The 23,707-nt window shown below is 45.5% G+C and overlaps 1 pseudogene; it reads right to left on the reverse strand.

Moving 5' to 3' along the window:
• Nucleotides 1–11,772: 11,772 nt before the first annotated feature.
• LOC140454667 (beta-1,3-galactosyl-O-glycosyl-glycoprotein beta-1,6-N-acetylglucosaminyltransferase 3-like) overlaps nt 11,773–23,707 on the reverse strand; it is a 139,446-nt pseudogene continuing 127,511 nt past the window's right edge.

Below are 23,707 nucleotides of genomic sequence, written 5' to 3' on the forward strand. Positions count from 1 at the left end.
CACCTGCAGTCCTCACTTTCTCCTCATGCAAAACTGAATTAACAAGAAAAGCAGTGGGATAACAGTACTTAGTAAAACAGCTTTCAGGGTGTTCTACAACATGAGGTATTGATTGCCTGACTAGCCTCAGCAAAATGAAGGTCATTGCTGAAAAGAATATTGAAAGATATTTCAATATTGATGGGACTGAGAATGCGTGACATCTGCAAGTCTTATTGTTTGAATACAAGTTGGAATTAGCATTTGAGACCTAATAGGATCAGATTAATCCAGTCTTTGGAGTATTGAAGTACAAACAAAAATCTCAATGATATCACATCATTGTGGGTTTCTCTATCCTGTACAGAATGTGTATACACTGAGGCTACATTGATGGAATTTGGCTGAGCACTGACCCGATCTGGTTCAGAAAGTGTTCAGCAAGACAGTCTTTCCTGTAGTAGTTTAAAGCCTGCTATTTCTCAGATGGGTTTTGTAATGACCCACTTCTCAGTGACACCTGGTGTTTCCCATTCCTTGATGGAAAGAGATGTTGTGAGTGGATCTTGCTCAGGCAGCTTGCTCCAAATGGGAGCCCAGCTACAATATTAGCAAAAGGTGAGTTGAGCAAGTCATTATGGAGTGATAACTGATGGTGAGCACGGATGGCATTGACTATCTGCATGTTTTCATCAATCAATGGATGTGTGGGGACACAATATTTGTGAGGACAGCTCACTGGGAGCGGTGTTAAGCACAGGGTTCTATTTATGATGTGTATTGTTGAATTATTTGTTTGTCAAAAGACATGTGAGTTATGCTATTTGTAGAAAGAGGCATAGTGCTGTGGTGCACAGTTTAACAGGACAAACACTGAGATCTGGAGTGTTGTGGTAGCAGCTGTCCCACAGAGGATCAAACAACTTTGTCAAACAGAACGTTTCCCATCTTGCCCTTTGTTGCTGTTATCCTTTGATGTTCCCCAAACGATAATGGTCTATGTGAAGATACTCCCCATGTACATTTGCTTGGGATTGTTATTTCATTTTAGGCTATTAATTTGCGTAAGTGTTTATTATTGTTATTATTATTTTGTTGGTACTGACATTTTAGAGATAAATGCCTGGATATATTTTTAGACCAATTCATTGTGAGGCCATAGTGTTCCACCTTGATGCAGTACTCTGTCAACTTTGTGAAATCTCAGTTATTGGACCTGGTCCAGAGGCCTCACCACTGTGGAAATTGGTTGGTCCAAAAGGATTTTTCACAGATGAAAGCCAAGTTGGTTTGTGGTGACTGATGTGCGGTTTAGGATATTTGATATTTTTGTGCTGCTCCAAGGCTCCAATCAGGATCAAGAACATTTGGCCAGACAGAGTGAAAGTCAGTGCTGCTATTGTGTATTCCTGATGAAGAGCTTATGCTCAAAATGTCGATTCTCCTGCTCCTCGGATGCTGCCTGACCTGCTGTGCTTTTCCAGCACCACACTCTTTCATTTTAATCTCCAGCATCTGCAGTGCTTTCTGTCTGTTGTGCCCTCCAGTTGAACTGAAATTCAACATTGAGAGACTCGTGGGTTGGAAATTGTAAATGGATCACCAGTTGATTCATAGTCCATCAGCAGCACACTGCTCAAAGAATATGAATCATCTGTCAACTGTGATTTACAAGATGCTCTTTGCTTCATGGTGTGGGACATCATTGCACCGATTGTCACATGGGATGTCTGTCCAAGCAGTGATGGTGATTCACACCACAGAGGCAGATTTATATAGATATATAAATTCCAACCGTTCTAATTGCCGTAGTACAAGTCAGTTCAAGATCTTGCTGGGCAATTTTAGCCAATCTGCTTCTTAGAATTTTTATTGCATCTTTCTTGCATTCTGGATGATTGGAAAGGAGGTGAGTGGGAATGACTACTCGCCTTTGTTCACTTTATGGGTAGTTGTTCGTGAGGAGAACTTTTGCTGGTTGGGGGTGGCTATTCAGGGAACTGACCTCACATAGGGCAGTTTAGTATGTTCAGCTCCTGTTTGGATGACAGTTCTGAGGTAGGGCCACGTAAATTGAAATATTACCTCTGATTTCTCTCCGCCAATGCTGCCAGACCTGCTGAGCTTCTCCAGCAACTTTTGTTTTTGTTTTTGATTTACAACATCCACAGTTCTTACAGTTTTTATTTGTCATTTTTCATGTTGTTTGAATCACTGTGTGAAAGTGAGGTGATTTATTGAAGATCACATTTCGATGCTGAATAACCCCAGACTGCTTTGTGGTTATTGATGGTTGGAAAGTATATCCGGGTGGGAGTAAGGTAATATTGAAGGGACTTGTTGTTGCCAGCTAACAATTGAAAGTTTATAAATGTTTGCAGTAACAACAACACTGAGCTGAACATTCCCCCAGTACATTGTATATGTCAGGGTAGCTGCTGGCACTGCATGTTTTACATCAAGGGAGTAATGCAGTGGATCAGACTTTTTGATGGAATAACAACCTGTTACTTCAATTCCAAAAAAGTTCACTCGAAGGAAATGCTGTTGATGTTTGTGCAGTGGCACGGGGTGTTCAGCAGAGGGGATCATTTTAAACACAAGAGAGAGAGGGAATTAACCCCCAAAACAAAAGACATTCCCATTGGACAGAGACACAGACACTGAGATTACTCACAAATATACAACACACTGATACATTCCCAGGCTGAAGCAAACCCCATGGGAGAGAGGGAATATGAGACATCACCAAGAGAGCTGGGACTAACTGGAATATGAGTATCACCACTTCAGTCTGTCCATGTCTTAACTTCTGTTTGTCCCTGTCTGATCTTTTCTCTTCTCTCTCTGTCTGTCCTTTTGTCTGCCTCCCTCTTTCTATCTCCCTCTCACTGTCCTTCTCTTTCTCTCTGTCTCCATCTTTCTCTTTCTCTCTCTCTTCCCTATCTCTCCCTCTGCCCTTCTCTCTCTCCCTCTCTGAGATTCTCTCGCTCTCTCTGTCTCTGTTCTTCGCTTGCTTTCCTCCTCCTCGATCTCTCTGTTCTCTCTCTGTTCCTGTTTCTTCATCCCCACTCTTCCTCTCTTCTCTCTGTCACTTAATCCCTCTGTCTCTTTCTCTCATTTTCTCTTTCACCCTGTCTTTTTCTCTTCGATCTGTAGGTGCCCACACAATATTGCATCCCCCTATTCTGTTCCCATTTTACTCCCCTCCCAAATGTTTGCCCTTCCCCAATTATTTTGCCCTCACAAATATATTTCTAACCAAATGTGTACCCTCACAAATATTTTGCTGTCCCCCATATCATGCTGAGCCCCACTCCCTGGCGCAGAGATTAATGAGTTTGCCTGGACTAACTGGCCTGTAGCTGACTGCTTTTGTGCACAGCAAGATCCCAGTTCCAGAATTATGGTAGCTTCACATCACACAGATAATCCTTTCAGCCCATTATGCCTCCCTACCACCACAACCACCAACAACCCCCCATCCTCCTCCCACACCCCCCCATTAAATGATCCTGGTGCTGTCCAGCTACTCAGGCATTGCCCCGAATGGCATTGTTACTCCCCTACGTGGGGAGACCACTCTTCCATCCTGTCTCATACTCTGCCTCTTTGTCCTCTCACCCCTCCATCTCTCACTCTCCTAAAACAGCCCCTTCCCCCTCAAGCCCCATCAAACACTCCCCCTCTCCCTGGCTCTCTCCCACCACCTCCTTGCTTCCCATTCCTCCGCTAAAGAACTCAGGGGCATGGCTACTCCGCCTCCCCTCACAGACTCACAACCCCTGGGCTGAAGGATATGGTGAGTATGTTCAGAGACTAACTGGTCTTTTGACTGACTGCTGTAATGCACAGCCAGATTCCAGTCTGCAGCCAACCGATCACACACTCAATGAGAAAGGTACTTTATGCCCCTTCCACTCATCCCTCCATCCCCTGGCCCGGTTTGGACAGCCGTGAGGGTAAAACCAGGGAGAGACAGGGGATATGTGTATCCTACTGCATTAACTGTACAGCAACTTTTGGCACTAAGTCCAAACCTTCCCAATCCCCCTTCCCTGCCACTGGGACAGAGCAGAGGGCCCAGGGAGAAAGAAGTAGAGAAAATGCATTGAGAGAAAAAGAGAAGAACCAACAGACAGAGAATGAGATAGTGACAGTCAGATGGAGGGAAGGAGAGAAAGAGAGTTCAAGAGAGGAAGAGATCGCAAGTGAAAATCCCAAGGACAGAAACAAGATGTCAGGCTAATAAAAGCAAGTATATTATCTCCATTCTTTATCTACCTTCAGAGACTGGTGTACATTCCCCCAAATCTCTCTAATTGTCAATGCTTCCCAGGGTCCTATTGTTCATCGTGTATTTTCTTGTCTTGTTTGTCCTGCACATGTGCATTACATCACCTCACCTCATTACTGCTCTTTCCTCGACACGAAGGATTACTTTCTGTACAGAGACTTATTGTTAAGTTTCACCATTTTATCATGAAATTCAGTGGCATTGCTATTACTGAGTCCTCTTTATCCATATTCTCTGGGGGTGAGGGACAACTGGGGGGGTGGGGGGGTGGGGTGGGGTGGGGGGAGGGTATATGGGCCAAACACAGCCAAATGGGACTATTTAACAGTGAAAACTGAGTGGCATCGTCAAATTGGGCTGAAAAGCCTGTTTCCATGCTGTAGACCTCTAGGATTCTATAAAACCTTCACAATCACAGCTCCATCTCCCTCTGCTTGACAGTGACTGTCACCCACACCCCAACGCTCACCAGCTGCTCCTGAAATTTTCCACTGAGTCTTGTTGAAACAAGGAAGACTCAACATCGCTCCCATTTTATTTCAGAATTCCAGGAGTTGCTTTTCTTGAGGCAATGCAATGTCTCATGTGTTTTGCTTTATCCTTTATAGAGGTGAGAGAAATACGCCACACTGTAATATAGAGTCCAAATAGTTGGCAACTTCTTGATCCTTTGATCACACAAATACTCAGATGCCAGCCCTGCATTATCTCAGTGATCTTTCCATCTGAAATGAACTGATGAATCCATAATCTAAGAATGAAATAAATGATTAATAACCAACCAATTAATGAAGTTAAAATTACAGAATCATTTTTATTTTTCCAACTGAAATGCACACATTTTGAAATCCAACTGTAGCAGCTACACAGTAACAAATGGGTGTAAGTGGTGGGGAAGAGAGAATCAAATGAGCTGCTGCACAGACAGTGCTGTAGGAAACTAAGGTGTTGATATTTGGGGAATAATGTAAATTGTGATGTAGTTGGACTGGGGGAACCTCATTGGACTTGTGCTGCAGTGACCCAGGATATAAATACCAGCAATTGGCAGAATTTAATCTCAAATAATTAATCCATTTGGAATTGAAAGTTAGTTTCATAGTCCCATTGCAGAACCTAACACCAATTGCTGTAAATACACATCTGCTTCACTCATGTCCTTCACCAAAGGGAATCTGGGAATCTTATCTGGTCTGGCCCAGAAGTGTTTTCAGGAGACATTAAATAGTTCTGACTGATATATAATGTAGGGTTAAAGATGTATGTTTCAGACATGAGTGAGGAATGAAAACAGGAATACTATTCGGTTTCAGCTTCGACATTGAAATTGGCAACACAGTAAAGTACTTCTTCCTAACAACTGGTAGCAAGACAGACATGGTCTAGGTTGTTTTTGCTGATTATTACATCACTTCACTCCTAAATGTTGATTGCCCTTTAAACACCACCTCAAAGACGTGCTTCAAATAGCAAGGATGGAGAACAGATTCTGACTGGGGAGCATCACATTCACAGTAGCAGCACTAGGGACCAAATTTGTCAACAAGTGAGGAGATGGTCAACCAGACTAGACTTGAAACTCGCATGAAGGGAACCAGTAAGAGAGAACAACTTACTTGTGCCCACTCCTCCAATAGATGGAGCCCAGAAAGAGAGAGAGAAGAGCAGTCTGGCAGACAAAGGGATGAATAATTGTGAGGCAGGGAGAAAGACAAGCTGATTATGGAGCTCCAGGTGAAAATGGAGTTGGCTGTGCCTGAAGCAGCCCGAGTCATGACCAGGGCCTGGGTTGTGGAAGGTCGATGCAAACTCAATGGGCCAAATGGTCTCTTTCTGCAGTGCAGGGATTCTATGATCTTTGCTGAAAATGTGTTGCTGGAAAAGCACAGCAGGTCAGGCGGCATCCAAGGAGCAGGAGAATCGACATTTTGGGCATAAGCCCTTCTTCAGGAAGGGCTTCCTGAAGAAGGGCTTATGCCCGAAACGTCGATTCTCCTGCCCCTTGGATGTTGCCTGACCTGCTGCGCTTTTCCAGCAACACATTTTCAGCTCTGATCTCCAGCATCTGCAGTCCTCACTTTCTCCTTCTATGATCTTTGACAAGTTGAGTGACGATCACAGATAAGTACCTAATGCAATTAATCATTAAAGCTAACGTTAAAAATTAGAGCTACACAAACCCTGTTAATTGAGCTAAATGTTGAACTGGGAACTGAACTGAACTACATTGCCAAAGAATTCATCAATCTTGGAGAGTTGGCACAGGAAGATTACCAGGAGGGTACCAGAGCTGGAGAACTTTATGTAAATTTGTTCACAAATGGGAGCATCATTGGTTGGGCCAGCATTATTTTCCATCCCCAATTGCCTAGAAGGTAGTTAAAGGTCAAGCACATCGCTGTGAGTCTGGAGTCACATGTAAGCCAGACCAGATCAAATGGCAAATTTCCTTACCTAAAACACATTCATGTATCAGACGGGTTTTCACAACAATGTTTTAATGGGGAGACTCCTTCCTTTTCCCCTGAAATTGAATTCAATTCCCACCATCTGCCACGATAGGATTCAAACTCATGTCCCCAAAACATTGACTCGATTTTTTCTGCCCTTGCCCAGTCCCTTCCCACTTCCATCTGTGATTCCTCTGATGCCTTACTTTGGTTCTGGATGCTCCCAGGTTTATAGTGTTGTTAATCACAGGGACCCTGTTTCCAAATCTCATTCACCTTCCACGACAGAATAATCATCTCAATCCTTGTGTTCCTCATGTTGTGGCTCAGACTGGGAACACTTCACAGTTCCCATCTTCATATCCCGCAGTTTGACCTACACTGCTGTCCCACAGGGACAAATCACCTTTGGGTATAGAAGGGTGGACTGGGCAAGGAATGGGAATTTTAATCAGTCACTAAGTTAGCTTGGAAACATCTGCTGCACATTATATTCCATCTGCTAATTCCTTCCTCAGTCAGTGAAGTTGCCCATATCTTTGGTCGTCCCCACAGCTTTCTCTCGCACCCACTGTAGGTCTTTTCAGTGAACCTGGAAACATTATATTTGTTCCCTTCAGCGACTCATTGCTATCAATTGAAAGTGTCTGTGTCTTTAGCAGTGACCCTTCAGGCAGCCCCACTTGGTACTAACTCAGAGAAAGTGAGGACTGCAGATGCTGGAGACCAGAGTTAAAAAGTGTGGTGCTGGAAAAGCGCAGCAGGCCAGGCAGCATCTGAGGAGCAGAAGAATCAACGTTTTGGGCATAAGCCCTTCTTCAGGAATGAGGCTAGTGTGCCAAGCGGGCTGAGATAAAAGTTGGGGGGGAATTTGGGGGAAGAGCGCTGGGAATACGATAGGTGGAAGGAGGTGAGGGTGGGGGTGATAAGCCGGAGAGGGGGTGGGGGCGGAGAGGTCGGGAAGGATTGCAGGTCAAGAGGGCGGTGCTGAATCCGGGGGTTGGGACTGAGATAAGATGCAGGGAGGGAAATGAGGAAGCTGGAGAAATCTACATTCATCCCATGTGGTTGGAGGGTTCCTAGACAGAAGATGAGGCGCTCTTCCTCCAGGCGTCATGTGGCCAGAGTCTGGCGATGGAGAAGGCCAAGGACCTGCATGTCCTTCGCAGAGTGGGAGGGGGAGTTAAAGTGTTCAGTCACGGGGTGGTTGGGTTGGTTCGTGCGGGTGTCCCAGAGATGTTCCCTGAAACGTTCCGCAAGTAGGCGGCCTGTCTCCCCAATGTAGAGGAGACCACATTGGGTGCAGCGGATATAGTAAATGATGTATGTGGAGGTGCAGATGAATTTGCCACAGATATGGAAGGATCCATTGGAGCCTTGGACAGAGGTGAGGGGGGAGGTGTGGGCACAAGTTTTGCCCTTCTTGTGGTTGCAGGGGAAGGTGCCGGGAGTGGAGGTTGGGCTGGTGGGGCGTGTGCACCTGACGAGGGAGTCGCGGAGGGAGTGGTCTCTCCAGAATGCTGATAGGGGTGGGGAGGGAAATATATCCCTGGTGGTGGGGTCTGTTTGGAGGTGGCAGAAATGACGGAGGATGATACGATGTATCTGGAGGTTGGTGGGGTTCAGTCCTGATGGCGATTGGAGGGATAGGGTTCAAAGGCGGAGCTGCGGGAAGTGGAGGAGATGCGGTGGAGAGCATCGTCGACTACGTCGGAGGGGAAATTGCGGTCTTTGAAGAAGGAGGCCATTTGGGCTGTTCGGTAGTGGAATTGGTCCTCCTGGGAGCAGATGCAGCGGAGGCGAAGGAATTGGGAATATGGGATGGCGTTTTTACAGGGGGCAGGGTGGGAGGAGGTGTAATCTAGGTAGCTGTGGGAGTCGGGCGGTTTGTAGTAAATGTCTGTGTTGAGTCGGTCGCCCGAGATAGAAATGGAGAGGTCTAGGAAGGGGAAGGAGGAGTCTGAGACGGTCCAGGTAAATTTGAGGCTTGGGTTGTACTAGCTCACCAAGCTGGAAATGACCTTGTTTACTGCCCACCAGCTAGTCCTCCACCCTCCAGGACACAGCAAACACTGTGACATTCATAGTACAGTCTCTCTTAACATCGCAATGGTGTCACGAACCCACAGAAAGCAGAGAGGAAGGAGGGAGGCAGAGAGAGAGAGAGACACACACAGGGAAAGAAATAGGGAGACAGAAGAGGAGAGACAGACACACTGTCTATGCCTATGAGGGAGAGAGAGCTGTGAGGGCTCACCTGGCTGAATACATCCTAAATGATGAAACAAAATTCAGAGACAGATCTATAGTCATTGACAGTGTGGGGATGGCATTTCAAACCCATAGCCAAAGGAACAATGATGGGAACAATGTCATGGTGAGTTCTTCCTCTGTACCTAACACCATTCTGTCCCTGTCCTGGGAGTGTTTGATGAGGATGGAGTGGAGGGAGATTTACTCTTATCAATCCCAGGATTGTTCCTGCCCTGGATGTATACAGATGGCATTACATGTGGCATTACAGAGACAACATTTCTCTTTGTATAGCTTCTGCTGTCATTGCCCTGTCAATTTTGGTGAGAGACGGATAAAATGGAGATGTCTGAGTCCTTGAAGTATGAAGCAAGCTCCATTAAACAATCCATGGATGTTAGACTAACTCAGGACATTCACACACATAGGTCAGCTTCCATCATTTGTACAGAAACCACCCTGAACCCCTCGATTAGATTCCAGTCTGAAACGCACTCCTCCATACCTGGTATTCTTTATACAATCCACCCCGAGACCCTCAATTAAATGTGGACATCATTGCAGTGTTCTGATTTCTGTTCATTAAACAGCCAGAATCATTCTCACTCAGTCCCATTTAGTTCCCATTTCTACAAGTAGATTCTATCTCATTTGTTTTCTTTTTGACTGTTTTCATTTCTATCTGCATCCAAATGATATCCAGTGTCACTATTTCCGGCGTTAGTGTCTATAGTTAAAACATATGACATCGCAATGTCCAGCATTACACTGTCCAGTGTCACAGTCTGATCTCCCAGTATTTAGTGATAGTGTCCAGAGTGACAGTGTTGTAACCGGAGTGATAGTGTCATACAGGGAGTGACAATGTCCAGAGTTAATGTGCCTGGGGCTACGGTGTCCAGAGTGACACAGGAAAATGAAGCTGAACCAAAACCAGCCTCCCGATCACTGGATTTGCAACACAGTGATATTTAACCATTCAATGACTCTCAAAATCGTTCAATTGTTCCTAACCAGAATTTACAAATAACAGATCTTGGATATCAAGTTTATAACTGAATAAATTGTTAATTTCTGTTTATGTCACTTCAGCAGAACACAGATGATCATAAACCCATGCACCCCTCCAATTCGCACACCAGCAGACAATTAAGAGATAAAATTGTTTAAAATTTTAATTTGCCAGTTGATAACAGTTTCAATGATAAATAATAGGCCATCATGAAATCCTTTATGCTGGGTTGTATTACAGGCACAAGAACTGTACACCATGTTTGAACTTAAAGTCACCAGTCAATGCGAACAAATTCTGCAGACCTGTGGAGACTAATACTCATTCCCGAAGACTCACATTCTCATCTCAGACCTTTTAACAAGTTAACAACTGGGGAAATATCTCGACAAAGTCAAACCAAAAAGAAGATCAGACCAGTCCAGCAACTTCCAAAGAAGCACTTCCTCCAAGCCCAAAATCCAGTCAGAGCGAGGTCACTCATGGTTTTTTCTTTCTTTCTCACCATTCTCTGTGATTACCTGCCTGGCAGCATTCCTCTTACTGACCGACCCATTCAATATCCATCCAGCTGTCAGTCCCTGAGCAGAACTACATCTCGGTGCTGAAGCGTCTGCTGTGTTCAGAGAGCAGTAATTCACCTGCATTACCTTTCCTGGCCAGATCCTCACAGCAAACATCAGTCTTTTGTCTGTCCAGTTTTTTTTTTAAAGAAGAACTAGCCACTGTTCAAAGTTCAATACTCAATTTGGACTCAGTTCCAAACCAAAATGAGAAAAATAAAAAAAATAGTGATGGTCACAACACTGGTCTTGCAGTGTCCAGCTGTACAGTGCCCACTCGTGCAGTGTTCCAGTAATGCAATGCCTACTCGTGCAGTGTTCCAGTAATGCAGTGTCCACTCGTGCAGTGTTCCAGTAATGCAGTGTCCACTCGTGCAGTGTTGAGTATTATTGGTGGATGTGTCCCTGTGAGACTGGGCACAAGTAACCCCATCGACCTGTGGCCAACCGCTTCAACTCCCCCTCCCACTCCACAATGACACTTCCTGCACCACCAAATCCAAGCTATCTGACGACTGGAGGAAGAACACCTCATCTTCTGCCTTGGGACCCTCAACCACATGGCATCAACATTGACATCACTAGTTTCCAAATCTCTCCTCTCCCCCCACCTCATCCCAGATCCAACCCTCCAAGTCGGCTCTCCCCTCTTCACCTGTCCATCTTCCTTCCAAACTATATGTTCGACCTTCCCCACCGACCAATCACAATCACCCCCCTCAAGCTGGATTTACTGAGCACCTTCCCAGCTACCTTCCCCAAAAGCCACACCCTCACTCTATTTATCTCTCAACCCCCTTACTCCCCCACATTCCTGATGAAGGGCTTATACCTGAAATATCGGTTCTCCTGCTCCTCGGATGCTGCCTAACCTGCCGTGCTTTTCCAGCACCACACATTTTGACTCTTACAGTGACTAATGTTACAGTGCTAAGTCTCACAGCACCCAGTGTTACAGTGAATAGTATTAAGGTATCCAATCTCCACAGTGCCCAACACTATCGTGCCCAGCCTCACACTGTCTTGTGTTCCAGTGGCCATGTTATAGCATGCAGTCTCACTGTGCCTGGCCTCCACAGCAGCCAGTGTTATACTATACAGTCTCACAGTGCCCAGTTTCACAGTGCCCAGTCTCTCAGTGTTTCCAATGTCTCACCCACCACCCCTACCACCATCACCGAGGTTTACTCTGTCCCAACCTCTAACCCAGCCCCAGTTTTACCAAGTGTCCTGTTTCGGAGATATTCCTCCATGCACTTGTACTGCCGTGTTGTCCATGTTGGGGTCAAACTTATTTGCAAAGAAACATCTCTGACGGACCACCCAATGTAGATCTCCTGCCCCATACACACAAACCAAGTGGCGATACCTTCCCGTGCAGGGAGGGTATAGGGCACCCCTCGCAACGTCACCAGCCTCAAAGGACCACTTTACTGCCCGGCCAAGTGTCCTGGTGGCTGCTTGGGTGGATGGGATGGAGCCTGGTACATTGGGCATTCTGTGCAGGGTAGCCCACACATGCTCGTCTGGGCTGTAGGTATCCTCCGACCACTTGAGGAAGGCCTGGATCTCGGCACTGTCAAACACATGGCCAACAAACTCTCTGGAGGCCATGAAGTAGGCACTGCCCACGAAGATGGAGGGGCTGATGTTCAGCTGGTCTTTGAGATGCGCCGTCAAGACGACTTGGTCGAGGGTATCGTGGTGGTATTGCCAACATTTCTAAAAGGCAAGTGCAAGAGAGAGTGAGAGAGATGAGAAAGCAGAAATGATAGCTTTTCAACTTCACCTATGGCTTTTTCCCTCCCCAACTCCTCTGCACTCTCCTCGCCCCAGTTCCAGCAAGATCCATGCACACTCCTTCTCTCAGTTACTCACCTTACAGTGGAGAACAAGGCCATTCAGCCCCTCAGGCCTTTCTCACTCCTATTGCCTAGTGCCAGTCACCTGCCAATTTCCCCATATCCCTGCCTCCCAAACCATCTCCCAATGCTCATTCGCTGAGCAAACATAAAACTCATCCTCAAGCTCTCCCACTGGATCTGGCTTCAAGCTGTGCCCTCTGGTTATAAAGGTTGAGAGCACCAGAAAAATAGATCCTTCAGCCCACCGTGTCTGCGCTGGCAAAACAGGCTCCTTGCTACTCCAGTCTCATTTTCCAGCACTGGGAACATTGCCTTTCATGCCTCACCAGTGCAATGGAGACACTTTCCTGTGGTCATCAACTCCTGGAGTGGGACTTGAACACAGAGCTTTTGCCTTAGAGAGAAGGACATGGTGTGCAGGGATATAGTTCTTTGAAAGTTGCATTGCAGATAGACAGGGTGGTGAAGTAGGTGTTTGATACCTTTACCTTCATTGGTTAGGGCATTGAGTATAGGAGTTGGGATGTAATGTTGCAGCTGTAACAGAGATGGACAGAGCTCTGAAAGATAGTGGAATCAAGGGTTATTGGGATAAGGCAGGAACAGGATACTGATTGTGGATGATTAGCCATGATCATAATGAATGGTGATACTGGCTCGAAGGGCTGAATGGCCTACTCCTGCACCTATTGTCTATAAGTAGGAGTATCTTTGATTATCTCTGATATGCCTTTGCCATTACCAAGTGTGATCTATTGTCTGTAGAGGACATTGGTGAGGCCACTTTTAAAATACTGCATACAATTCTGGTCGCCCTTCGAAAGAAAGGTTGTTGTTAAACTTGAGAGGGTGCAGAAAAGATTTACCAGGATGTTGCCGAGATTGGAGGGCTTGAGCTACAGTAAGAGGTTGAATAGGCTAGGGCTATTTTCACTGGAGGGTCAGACGCTGAGGGGTATCTTTACAGAAGTTCATAAAATCAGGAGAAGCATGGATAGATGTTGAATTAATCAGCCAGATGATAGTACACTTCACACAGCTTCCTTTATCACATACATGCAAGAAGACTCAACCAGCCGGGTCAAAGCCCACCCTTGCCTGGAGAGTCTGAATCAGGCAATTGCAATCACACTTTTACACACAAATCAGCGTTCCCCTTTCACGAATTACATTTTGATTTCAAGCCTTAGCAACACAACTGATTAATCAGATCCTGATCTAGGTACGTGACGTTTAGCATTAGATCATTGACCTTAAACTTCTACAACACCTGTTGAGTGTTGTTTCGGTCTTCCTGCCTTCTCACTTAATGGGAGCCAGTTTCAGTAAGCTAGCTAGCTTGCTTACATGCCTGGCTGCACTTTTCTGTTGCTGATCAGAATTGTTTAGCTGACCTCCTTTTCTGTTCTTGCCCCATTTTGATTCCTTCCAGGTCGGCTCTATAGCCAAAGGTCTTTTCCCAACGGTGGGAGAGTCCAAAACTAGAAGCATAGGTTTAAGTTGAGAGGGGAAAGACCTGAGGGGTTACTTTTTCACGCAGTGGGTGATGTGTGCCTGGAATGAGCTACCAAGAGGTGGTGGAGGTGGCTGGTACAATGACTATATTTAAAAGGCATCTAGATGTGGACATGAATAGGAATAGGTTAGAGAGATATGTGCTAAAGGCTGGCAAATGGGACTAGGTCAGATTAGGATGACTGGTCAGCGCAGACAGGTTGAACTGAAGGGTCTGTTCCATACTGTATGATGCTGTGACTCCATGCTCTCTGGTTATTGAGGTTTAGAGCACCAAAATAATAAGTTGCCCTTCAGCCCATCGTGTCTGCACTGGTCAAAAAGACCAGCTTCGAACTATTCTCATCCCATTTTGTAGCACTTGGCCCATACCCTTGAGTGTCTCACAAAAGCAATGAAGACACCTTCCTATGGCCATCAGCTCCTGGAGTAGGATTTGAATCCAAAGCTCTTCTCTCAGAGTGAAGGACACCACACATTAGATTCTCTACAGTATGGAAACAGGCCATTTGGCCCAACAAGTCCACACCAATCCTCTGAAGAGCAACCCATCCACACCCATTATCCTACCCAATATTTACCCTTGACTAATGTCCCCGAACACTCTGGGCAATTTAGCACGACAAATCTACCTGGCCTGCACATCTTTGTGGATTGTGGCAGGAAACCAGAGCACCCGGAGGAAACTCACGCAGACATGGGGAGAATGTGCAAACTCCACACAGACAGTCGCCCAAGGCTGGAATCGAACCCAGGTCTTTGGCGCTGTGAGTCAACAGTGCTAACCACTGAGCCACCATGCTACCCCTTCCGCAAGACACAAGGCACTTTATTTACATTGTGTCAAAAGATATCTTTTATCCTCGGTCCTTGTGGCATCATGCATGGGAGATATGGATCCTTGGTTACCAAGGGGAGGATAGATGGTATGCAGGAATGTGGATGGTGGAACAGGAACAAAAGTGCCAATGGCCTACTCTTGTTCCTTGTATATATGGGAGCAGATTTTCTTTTTCCAACTTACATCGGAACTTGTCATCATCTCATACAAATGTAGTTTAGGCTTCATTTGCATTTCAATTCCTCAGATCTCCCCACCATGCCTCTAACCCAAAATCTTAGATCTGCATTCCATTGCACTTGTACAATCGGTGAACAGTGAAGTATATTTCCTTGTCTTCATTACCGAGTGCTCACCCTATACCCATTGAATAAACCTCACCCCAATCTCCTTTGTTCCAATGGGAGCATCGTTGACCTTTCCAACTGTGCCATCCAACTTAAATCCTGGCACCATTCTGCGAAATCTCCTCCCTGTCCTGAGGGCCCTCACATCGTTTTATAGTCACCGGAAATGACCACAACAATCCAACTGGGGCTAAACCAATTCGACATGCAGCATAACTCAACCATTTATTGGCATCAATGCCTCTATTTATGAAGCCTTCTGCTTTTCTACGCTCTTATGGCCTCCCCCATCTTCTAATGTCGATGAATGTTTATTGCCAGATCCCTCTAATCCTGCGCACTCTTTACGATTGTGCCATTACATTTCTATTACCTCTCCACATCCTTCTCCCAAAACATATCACCTTACACTCTTCTGTATTCACCTCTGACTGGATGCTGTCTGTTCACCGTGGTGACTCTGGACAATTCACATCATCCTCACCATTTGCCAATCCTCCAGGTTTATCATTGCCCCGAATATGGGTATTTTGCCACATACTCCAAGATTGATATCACTGACATATTGAATAAAAGCAGTCGTCTATTTAGGGCTGAGAAACGGAAACATTTAACTTACAGGATAGTGAAGTTATGGAATTCTGTACCACAGAAAGCTGTGGAGTTTGAGTCATTGAATATTTCCAAGAATGCGATTAACAAATATTTAGGTTTCAAAAGCATCAAAGGCATGGGGAGAAAGCGGTAGTATGGCATTGAGATAGAGGATTAGCCACGATCATATAGTATGGTGGGCCTCATGGAGGGCCAAATCATCTTCTCCTGCTCCGGGTCTTGATGTTTATATGTCCCAGCTGTGTGGATCATTCTCACCTACCAACCTACCAACCTCTCGTCCAAAACAAGATCCATGAATCAGGGCTTGTGTTGTCAATTTTGTTGTTCAGCCATTTTTATCTAGTGCCTAGTGAAACACTTCATTGAATCCAGTTCAGACAACATTCTCTGCATCCAAATTCTCAGCTACTTCATCAATGCATGATGCGAGGTTGGAGACTTACCTTTTGAAAACCTGCACTGGCTTCGCTTCATTAATTTGATCTAAAGCAGGTAGGTGCGAATTGCAGCCGTAACTACCAGCATGAATGTCAAGTGCATGATATAAAGTAAACTAGGATCCATGCAGTGTGAGCCTCAGAGACCCAGGTTCAAGTCGCTTCTGTTCCAGAGTTGTGCGATAACATCTTTGAACAGGTTCATCAGTAAATGTAAGACCATTAACAAGTCGGGACAGGAGTCGGCCATTTGGTCCCTCAAGCCAGCTTCACTCAGATCGTGGCTGATTCAACATTCCTCAAGTCCATGTTCTTGCCCTATCCCCGTAATGTTTAATTCCCCAACTGAGCAAGAATCTATCCATCTGAGCCTTAAATATATACAAGGACAGCTCTCTGTGGCTAGGAATTCCAAAGATTCACAACCTTCTGAGAAAGGAAATTCCACCTCATCTCAGTCTTAAACTGGTGCCCCTTTATTCTAAGACAATACCCCCCCCCGGACCTGGACTCTCCCATGAGGAGAAACATCCTTTCAGCATTTACCCAGTCAAGCCCCTTAATCCTGTCCATTTCAATGGGGTCACCTCTCATTCTTCGAAACTCCAGTGAGTAGAATCCCGTTTAGCCTTTTGTTTTTTAAGATAATCCCTCCATAATGGGGCCATCCCACTGAACATTCTCTTAACTTCCTCCAATGAAACAACATGTTTTCTGAAATAAGGTGACCAGAAGTGCTCACAGTCTTCCAGATGTGCTCTCACAAGCACCTTGCACAGTTGCAGTAAGACTTCCTGACTTTTATACTGCAACCCCCCTTCAAATAAGGGCAAACATTCCACTTCAGTTCTAAAGAAAGGTCACCAAACTCGAAACATTGACTCTGTTTTCTCTCTATGAATGCTACCCGACCTACTGAGTCTATCCAGAAATTTCTGTTTTCGTCCAACATTCCATTAGTCTTCCCAATTACCTGCTGCCCTCGTGTGCAAGCTTACCATGTTTCATTCACTACTTCCCCCAAGTCCCTTTGTGTTGCAGCTTTCTGAAGCTTTCTCCATTTAAATAATATTCTATTCTTTTGATTTCCCTTCCAAATGAACAATTTCACATTTTCCCACATTGCACTCCATTTGCCAACATTTTTGCCAACTTAACCTATCAATATCTGACTGTAAAGCACATAAGACAACATTTTTTACTGTAACTCGATTATACATGACAGTAATATATCAGCAAGGTTTGAGAAGGTTTGTAGTTCAGGTTGAGGTTCTAGATGTAGGTTTTGCTCACTGAGTTGGAAGGTTCGCTGAAGATGTTGCCTAGTATGGTGACAAAACATCTGAAAATGAACCTTCCAGCTCAACGAGCAAACCTACATCCAGAGTAATATTTCAAGTCAACCTCAGAGTACAACGGGATCTTGATCAGATGGGATAATAGGCCGAGGAGTGCCAGATGGAGTTTAACTTCGATAAATGTGAGGTGCTCCATTTTGGAAAGGCAAATCAGGGCAGGAATAATACACTTCATGGAAAAGTCTGGGGAGTGATGATGAAACAAGGGATCGTGGAATGCAGATTCATAGTTTCTTGAAAAAGGAGTCGCTGATAGACAGGGTAGTGAAGAAGTCGTTTGCTACACTTGTCATTCTTGGTCAGTGCGTTGTGTGTAGGAGTTGGGAGGTCATGCTGTGGCTGAACAGGACATTGGTTTGGCAATTTCTGGAATACAGCATGCAATTCTGGTCTCCCTGCTATAGGAAGGATGTTGTGAAACTTGAAAAGTTTCAGAAAAGATTTACAAGATGTTGCCAGAGCTGAATGTGGAAATGCAGGAGATTGGTACTAGATGTGGAATAATTGCAGACACAATGGGCTGAATGGCATCCTTCCACAAGAATTCTTTAATTCTGTGACTGGTGCAGAAGGAGATTAACTTCAAGGTTCATGTTATCAGAAGGGACACCAAAGCCCTTAGCTGAGTGGTCAGAAAACTCCCTACTCTTTGTTTGAACTAAGGCATAAACTGTCTCCACCACTATCATAGCATAAGTCAGCCATTCGTCCCTTCAAGTCTGCTCCACCATTCAAGAAGATCACTGCTCTTCTGGTTGCAATTTCAATTCCACATTTCTATCGTTTGTCCCGGGGTCCTTATCTTTTTTTTAAAACAAGGTCACCTTGCTCACCCTTTCACAACTTCATCAACTCAGCCTTCACAACTTCGTACAGAAGAGATTTACACAGTGCAACAGCCCTCACAGGGGAAAATAATTCTGCAAGGCATTGGTGAGGCCACTTTTGGAGTATTGGATAAATTTGTGATCGCCCTGCTGTTTGAAGGGTGTTGTTAAACTGCAAAGGATGCAGAATAGATTTACAAAGATGTTGCCAGGACTGCAGTTATAAGGAGAGGCTAGATAGGCTAGGACTTTTCTCACTGGAGTATTGGAGGGTGAAGGGTGACCATATAGAAGTTTATAAAATTGCGGGGGAAATCAATAAAAGTGAATAGCCCCAGGATGGGGGAGTCCAAACCCAGAGGGCATAGGTTTAAGGTGAGACCTGAGGGTGGTGTAAATACGGAGCAAGTTGCCAAAAAGAATTGTTGTAGTGGGTACAATTACAAGATTTAACAGACGACATAAATAGGACAAGTTTAGAGGGATATGGACCAAAGACAGGATAAGGGGACTAGTTCCAATTAGGATACCAGGTTGGCAGAGATGAGTTGGACGAAAGGGTATGTTTCGGTGCTGTAGGACTCTGACGATATCTTATTCTACAGAACATCTTGTCAAACCTACAAGAGAAAGCAATGTCCCATCAACTACCTTATCATGTCCCCTCAGAGAAATTTATACATTTCAAAAAGATCTCTCAGATTTCCAAACTTAAATGTGTAAAAGCCAATTTGTTCAACCTTCATCCCTGGGAAAAAGGCAGGTGAAACTTGCTGTCAATGTAATTATTTTATGTTTTAAATGAGAGAAAAATGTACAGACTGATTCTGATGTGGTCTCATCAAGGCCTTGTGTGGCATTCTCTCCACCCCTCAGGTCTGGAAGTGGACTCTACATTTTGAAGAAAAATGTCTGTGTTAATAGACTCTGGACTAGAAAGGACTCTGTTTGTTGGTAATTAACTATCATATGGTTTGTTGGGTTTATCACCTGCACTGTCTTGCATGTCCCTGAGTCTGGCAGGTCTTACTGTGAGCTGGGAGGCTCTTGGGTCGTCCTGAAAGCTGTCACCCTGAGAGCCGGAGGGTGGGTAGGCCATCCTGTGAACCTGAAGGTTGGTAGGTTGTCCCGAAAGCCGGAGGGTGGGTAGGCCACCCTGATGACAGTCTCCCCGAGAGCTAGATGGTGGGTAGACCATTCTGAGCACCGTCATCCTGAAAAGGGGTAATCGGGATGGGCTGTGCTAGAGGTGGTCGAAAGCTGTATCAGAGCAGCCAAGAGCCAGAAAGCGTGTAGGGGCGGGCTGAGATCCAGAAGGCTTGTGGGCTGCCCTGCAAGCTGTCGTCCCAGGGAAGGGGACAGGCTGTCCTAGAGGTGGCCGAAAGGTGTGCCAGGATAGCCATTGGCCAGATGGCGCATCGGGGTCGGTGAGAGCCCAATGGTACGTAGGGGCAGACCGAGAGCGAGAAGGTGGGTAGCCGTCCTCAGCGCTGTCACCCCAGGTGGGTAGTGGGGCGGGTAGTCTTAGAGGTGGTCGAAAGGTGTGTCAGGGCGGACCGAGAGCCGGAAGGCGCGTGGGGGGGCTGCTATAGAGTGGTCGGAAGGTGGGAGGGACGGGGGCTTGCTGGGTCTGCATTATCTGCACTTTTTAACGTAACAGGATTGTCTTATGCATAAACGTCATTGTTGCTGTCTTTTCATATTTGAAACTGGGATTTGTGGTTTGTCCTCAATTCCCTGTAAACTGGTTGAACAGTAGGGTTTGGGGCCGAGCTTTGCTGCTCCTCTCCCTTGTAAAATTGCTGTTGTATACAGCTGTAAATGTTAACTGTTGTGCTGTAACCTCTTTTTTGGTACTTGTTTAATAAAATAAAAAAAACAGGGGAATGCTCCTCTCCCTTGTAAAATTGCTGTCTCTTGTATACAGTTGTAAATGTTAACTGTTTTTGTAAACTGTTTCATTAAATTTATAAACAGGAGATTCAGCGGTCTTCTTGATTTTGGGGACTGACTCTGTGCTGGCTGGGTCACAGTCAGTGTGTTACTGTTGGTTTCTGCTTGTTTTTTGTGTGGGGGAAACCTGATTCCTGAACTGGCTGAATTATTTAGCCAGTTTGTTAACTGGCATTCCTTTAGGGAGGACTGATTGTTAAACTCCTGATGCACAGACTGTGTTTCAGGTGTAACTCAGTTCTCATTAGGGGACTGTTGTTTCACTGACTGGTTATAGTCTGTGTGTTACTCTTCTTCACTTTTGAGAAAAGGACAATGTTAATTTTGTGGTAGGGCTTAGCCCTTGGACTCTAGTTTTGTTTTTTGTATGTGTCCTCACTGTTTGGACTGAGCCCTTGTAGAAGACATACATTTTACCAGAGGAGCTGTTCCTGTGGGGAGGTCTAGCTCTGAGACTGGGCCTCTGAAGATTGAACACCTGTGTGTGTGCTGGGAGGTGAGCATTTGCTGTATCCTGGAGTTTGGGAGAAGACCTTCCCTTCAGGAGTGGACCAAAACCCCTGTGAGTTAACCACCTTTACAATGTACTGTGTTCCTGTGAGTGGGCCTGGCTCTCCAAGGATGTGCCAGGACTCCATGGAGACTGAACACCTGTGTGCTGTGGGGTGTGCATTTGCTGCCTTTGGGAGTGGACTCTTACCTTGGTTGTAGACCTTGTTTTTAGCAGTGGACTCTATTTCTGACAACACATGTAAACTGGAGTGGACTCTGTTCCTGAGAACTCTATTTTTTTTTGAAGACTCACTATTTGGACTCTGTGTACCAGAAAGGACTCCATTTTTTCACAATTAACTATTGTGTTTCTTATTGGGCTTATCACCTGCACTGTCTTGTGTGTCCCTGGGTCTGGCAGGCCTTACTGTGAGCTGGGACGTTCATGGGTCGTCCTGAAAGCTGTCACCCCGAGAACCAGAGGGTGGGTAGGCCACCCTGATGCCAGTTGCCCCTAGAGCCAGTAGGTGGGTAGGCCATTCTGAGCGCAGTCGTCCTTAGAAGGGGTAATCTGGATGGGCTGTCCTACAGGTGGTCGAAAGGTGTGTCAGGCCGGACTGAGAGTCGGAAGGCGCGTAGGGGCGGGCTGCCTTAGAGTGGCCAGAAGGTGGGAGGGATTTGGGTGGGGTGGGGGGGTGGAGGCTTGCTGGTTTTTTGGGGGTCTGTATTGTATGCTCTGTTTCTTACACAGTTGGGCTGTCTTATATGTACGAAATGTCATTGTTACTGTTCGTAATGATTGAAACTGGGATTTGAGGTTTGTCCTCCTTTCCCTGAAAACCGGTTGAATGTCAGTGTTTGGGGCTTGGCTTTGTCATTCCCCTCCCTTGTAAAATTGCTGTTTCTCTGTATACAGCTGTAAATGTAATTGTTTGTATAAAATGTGAATTGTTTAATAAAATATAAATAAACAGGACTGTCTGTTTCCTTTCTTCCTGGTGATGGAATATAAATTGTGAGGAGCAATTATAAATGTTGTCTGCGAAAATCACAAAGCTGAATCATGAAAGAGGAAGGGGAGTGTAGGTTAAGCTAGATATACTTGTACAAACAGTTATAAGCATCTGTTTCCCACTTCTGCAAAAACGAAAACCACAATCAAGAGGTCATAAGGCTCCGTGTGGATGAAGAATGAGAGGAAATGTTGCTTTCGCAAGCAAGGAAGCAGATGGCAGTGAAGGTAGATATACGCTAACAATAGACCACAGAGGGATGTGGTGAAATGGCCAAGCAAAACCTGTACTGTTACGCACAAGGCCAGATAAGGCAAGAGATAAACCAGAGGAATGGGCGCTGGGTTTAGAGTAGTGGGAGAAGGGAAAGGGAAATGAATTGTATTAAGGTTTTGTACTGTGTGCCTATCTTGTAGATACCACTCTTGCAAGAGTATATCAGATGATACTGCTGCTGCAGATCTTGTCTTGCACTGAAATTATTGAAGTGAGTGAGTTCTATTTCCCATATAAATTAAGATTTACACACTTGTTGTTTTTCACTGCATCTGACACCTACACACATGACATGGGTACAAGGGAAAAATAAGCATGACTGCTGTCGGGTGGTAGTGGAAGAAAAATAAACAGGCATGTCAAGGGATCTGCTCACTGAGAGCTGGCTCTAGGGGAGCTGGATCAGCATATGAAGGACTCTTCAATCCTCTCGAGGAGAGGAGACTAACTTCGAAACAGCTTCAGTGTGTCTTATGTGCTGCTGTTGGTGTCCTCCTACTGAAAAGGAGTTTCAAATCTTCTTTCATGGTTTGTTGTGATTGTTTTCTGGGGTTTCTTTCTGCTTATTTCTGTTAATTTGAAGCTGTGCTCAGCTGCACAGGCAGCTACTACCACCACTGCTGCTACAGTCTGGGCCTGCTCCTCCGACTGAAGCCTGGACCTCGCCTGCACCCCTGCTGCTGCTGCCTGGGCCTACCTACACCTGGGGACGACTTTGATTGCTACTCCTGAGGCTGCTTCCGAAAAAAAATAAACAGGATGATCAGATGTTCTGTTCACTCTGAGCTGGCTCTGAGGAAGCTGGATCCATGTCAAGGACTCCATGTGTAAACAAAATGGTGAGTTGGTGACTGGATAATGGACTCTGTGAAGTTATTCTTGATGTCGGGGTTTCCTGCTCCTCTGATGCTGCCTGACCTGCGATGCTCTTCCAACACTGTTCTAATCTTGACTGTAATCTCCAGCATCTGCAGTACCCACTTACAGTCATAGAGATGTACAGCATGGAAACAGATCCTTCCGTCCGACCAGATATCCCGACCCAATCCAGTTCCACCTGCCAGCACCCGGCCCATATCCCTCCAAACCCTTCCTCTTCATATACCCATCCAAATGCCTCTTAAATGTTGCAATTGTACCAGCCTCCACCACATCCTCTGGCAGCTCATTCCAAACGCGTACCACACTCTCCATGAAAATGTTGCCCCTCAGGTCTCTTTTATATCTTTTCCCTCTCACCCGAAACCTATGTCCTCTAGTTCTGTACTCCCCGACCCCAGGGAAAAGACTTTGTCTATTTATCCTATCCATGCCCCTCATAATTTTGTTAACCTCCTATAAGGTCACCCCTCAGCCTCTGACGCTCCAGGGAAAACAGCCTCAGCCTATTCAGCCTCTCCCTTTAGCTCAAATCTCCAACCCTGGCAACATCCTTGTAAATCATTTTGGAATCCTTTCAACATCTTTCCAATAGGAAGGAGACCAGAATTGCACGCAATATTACAACAGGGCCTAACCAATGTCCTGTACAGCCACAACATGACCTCCCAACTCCTGTACTCCATCCTCTGACCAATAAAAGCACACATCCCGAACGCTGTCTTCACTATC

The sequence above is a fragment of the Chiloscyllium punctatum genome, chromosome 29 (genome assembly GCF_047496795.1).
Source record: "Chiloscyllium punctatum isolate Juve2018m chromosome 29, sChiPun1.3, whole genome shotgun sequence".
NCBI classification, from domain to species: Eukaryota; Metazoa; Chordata; class Chondrichthyes; order Orectolobiformes; family Hemiscylliidae; genus Chiloscyllium; species Chiloscyllium punctatum.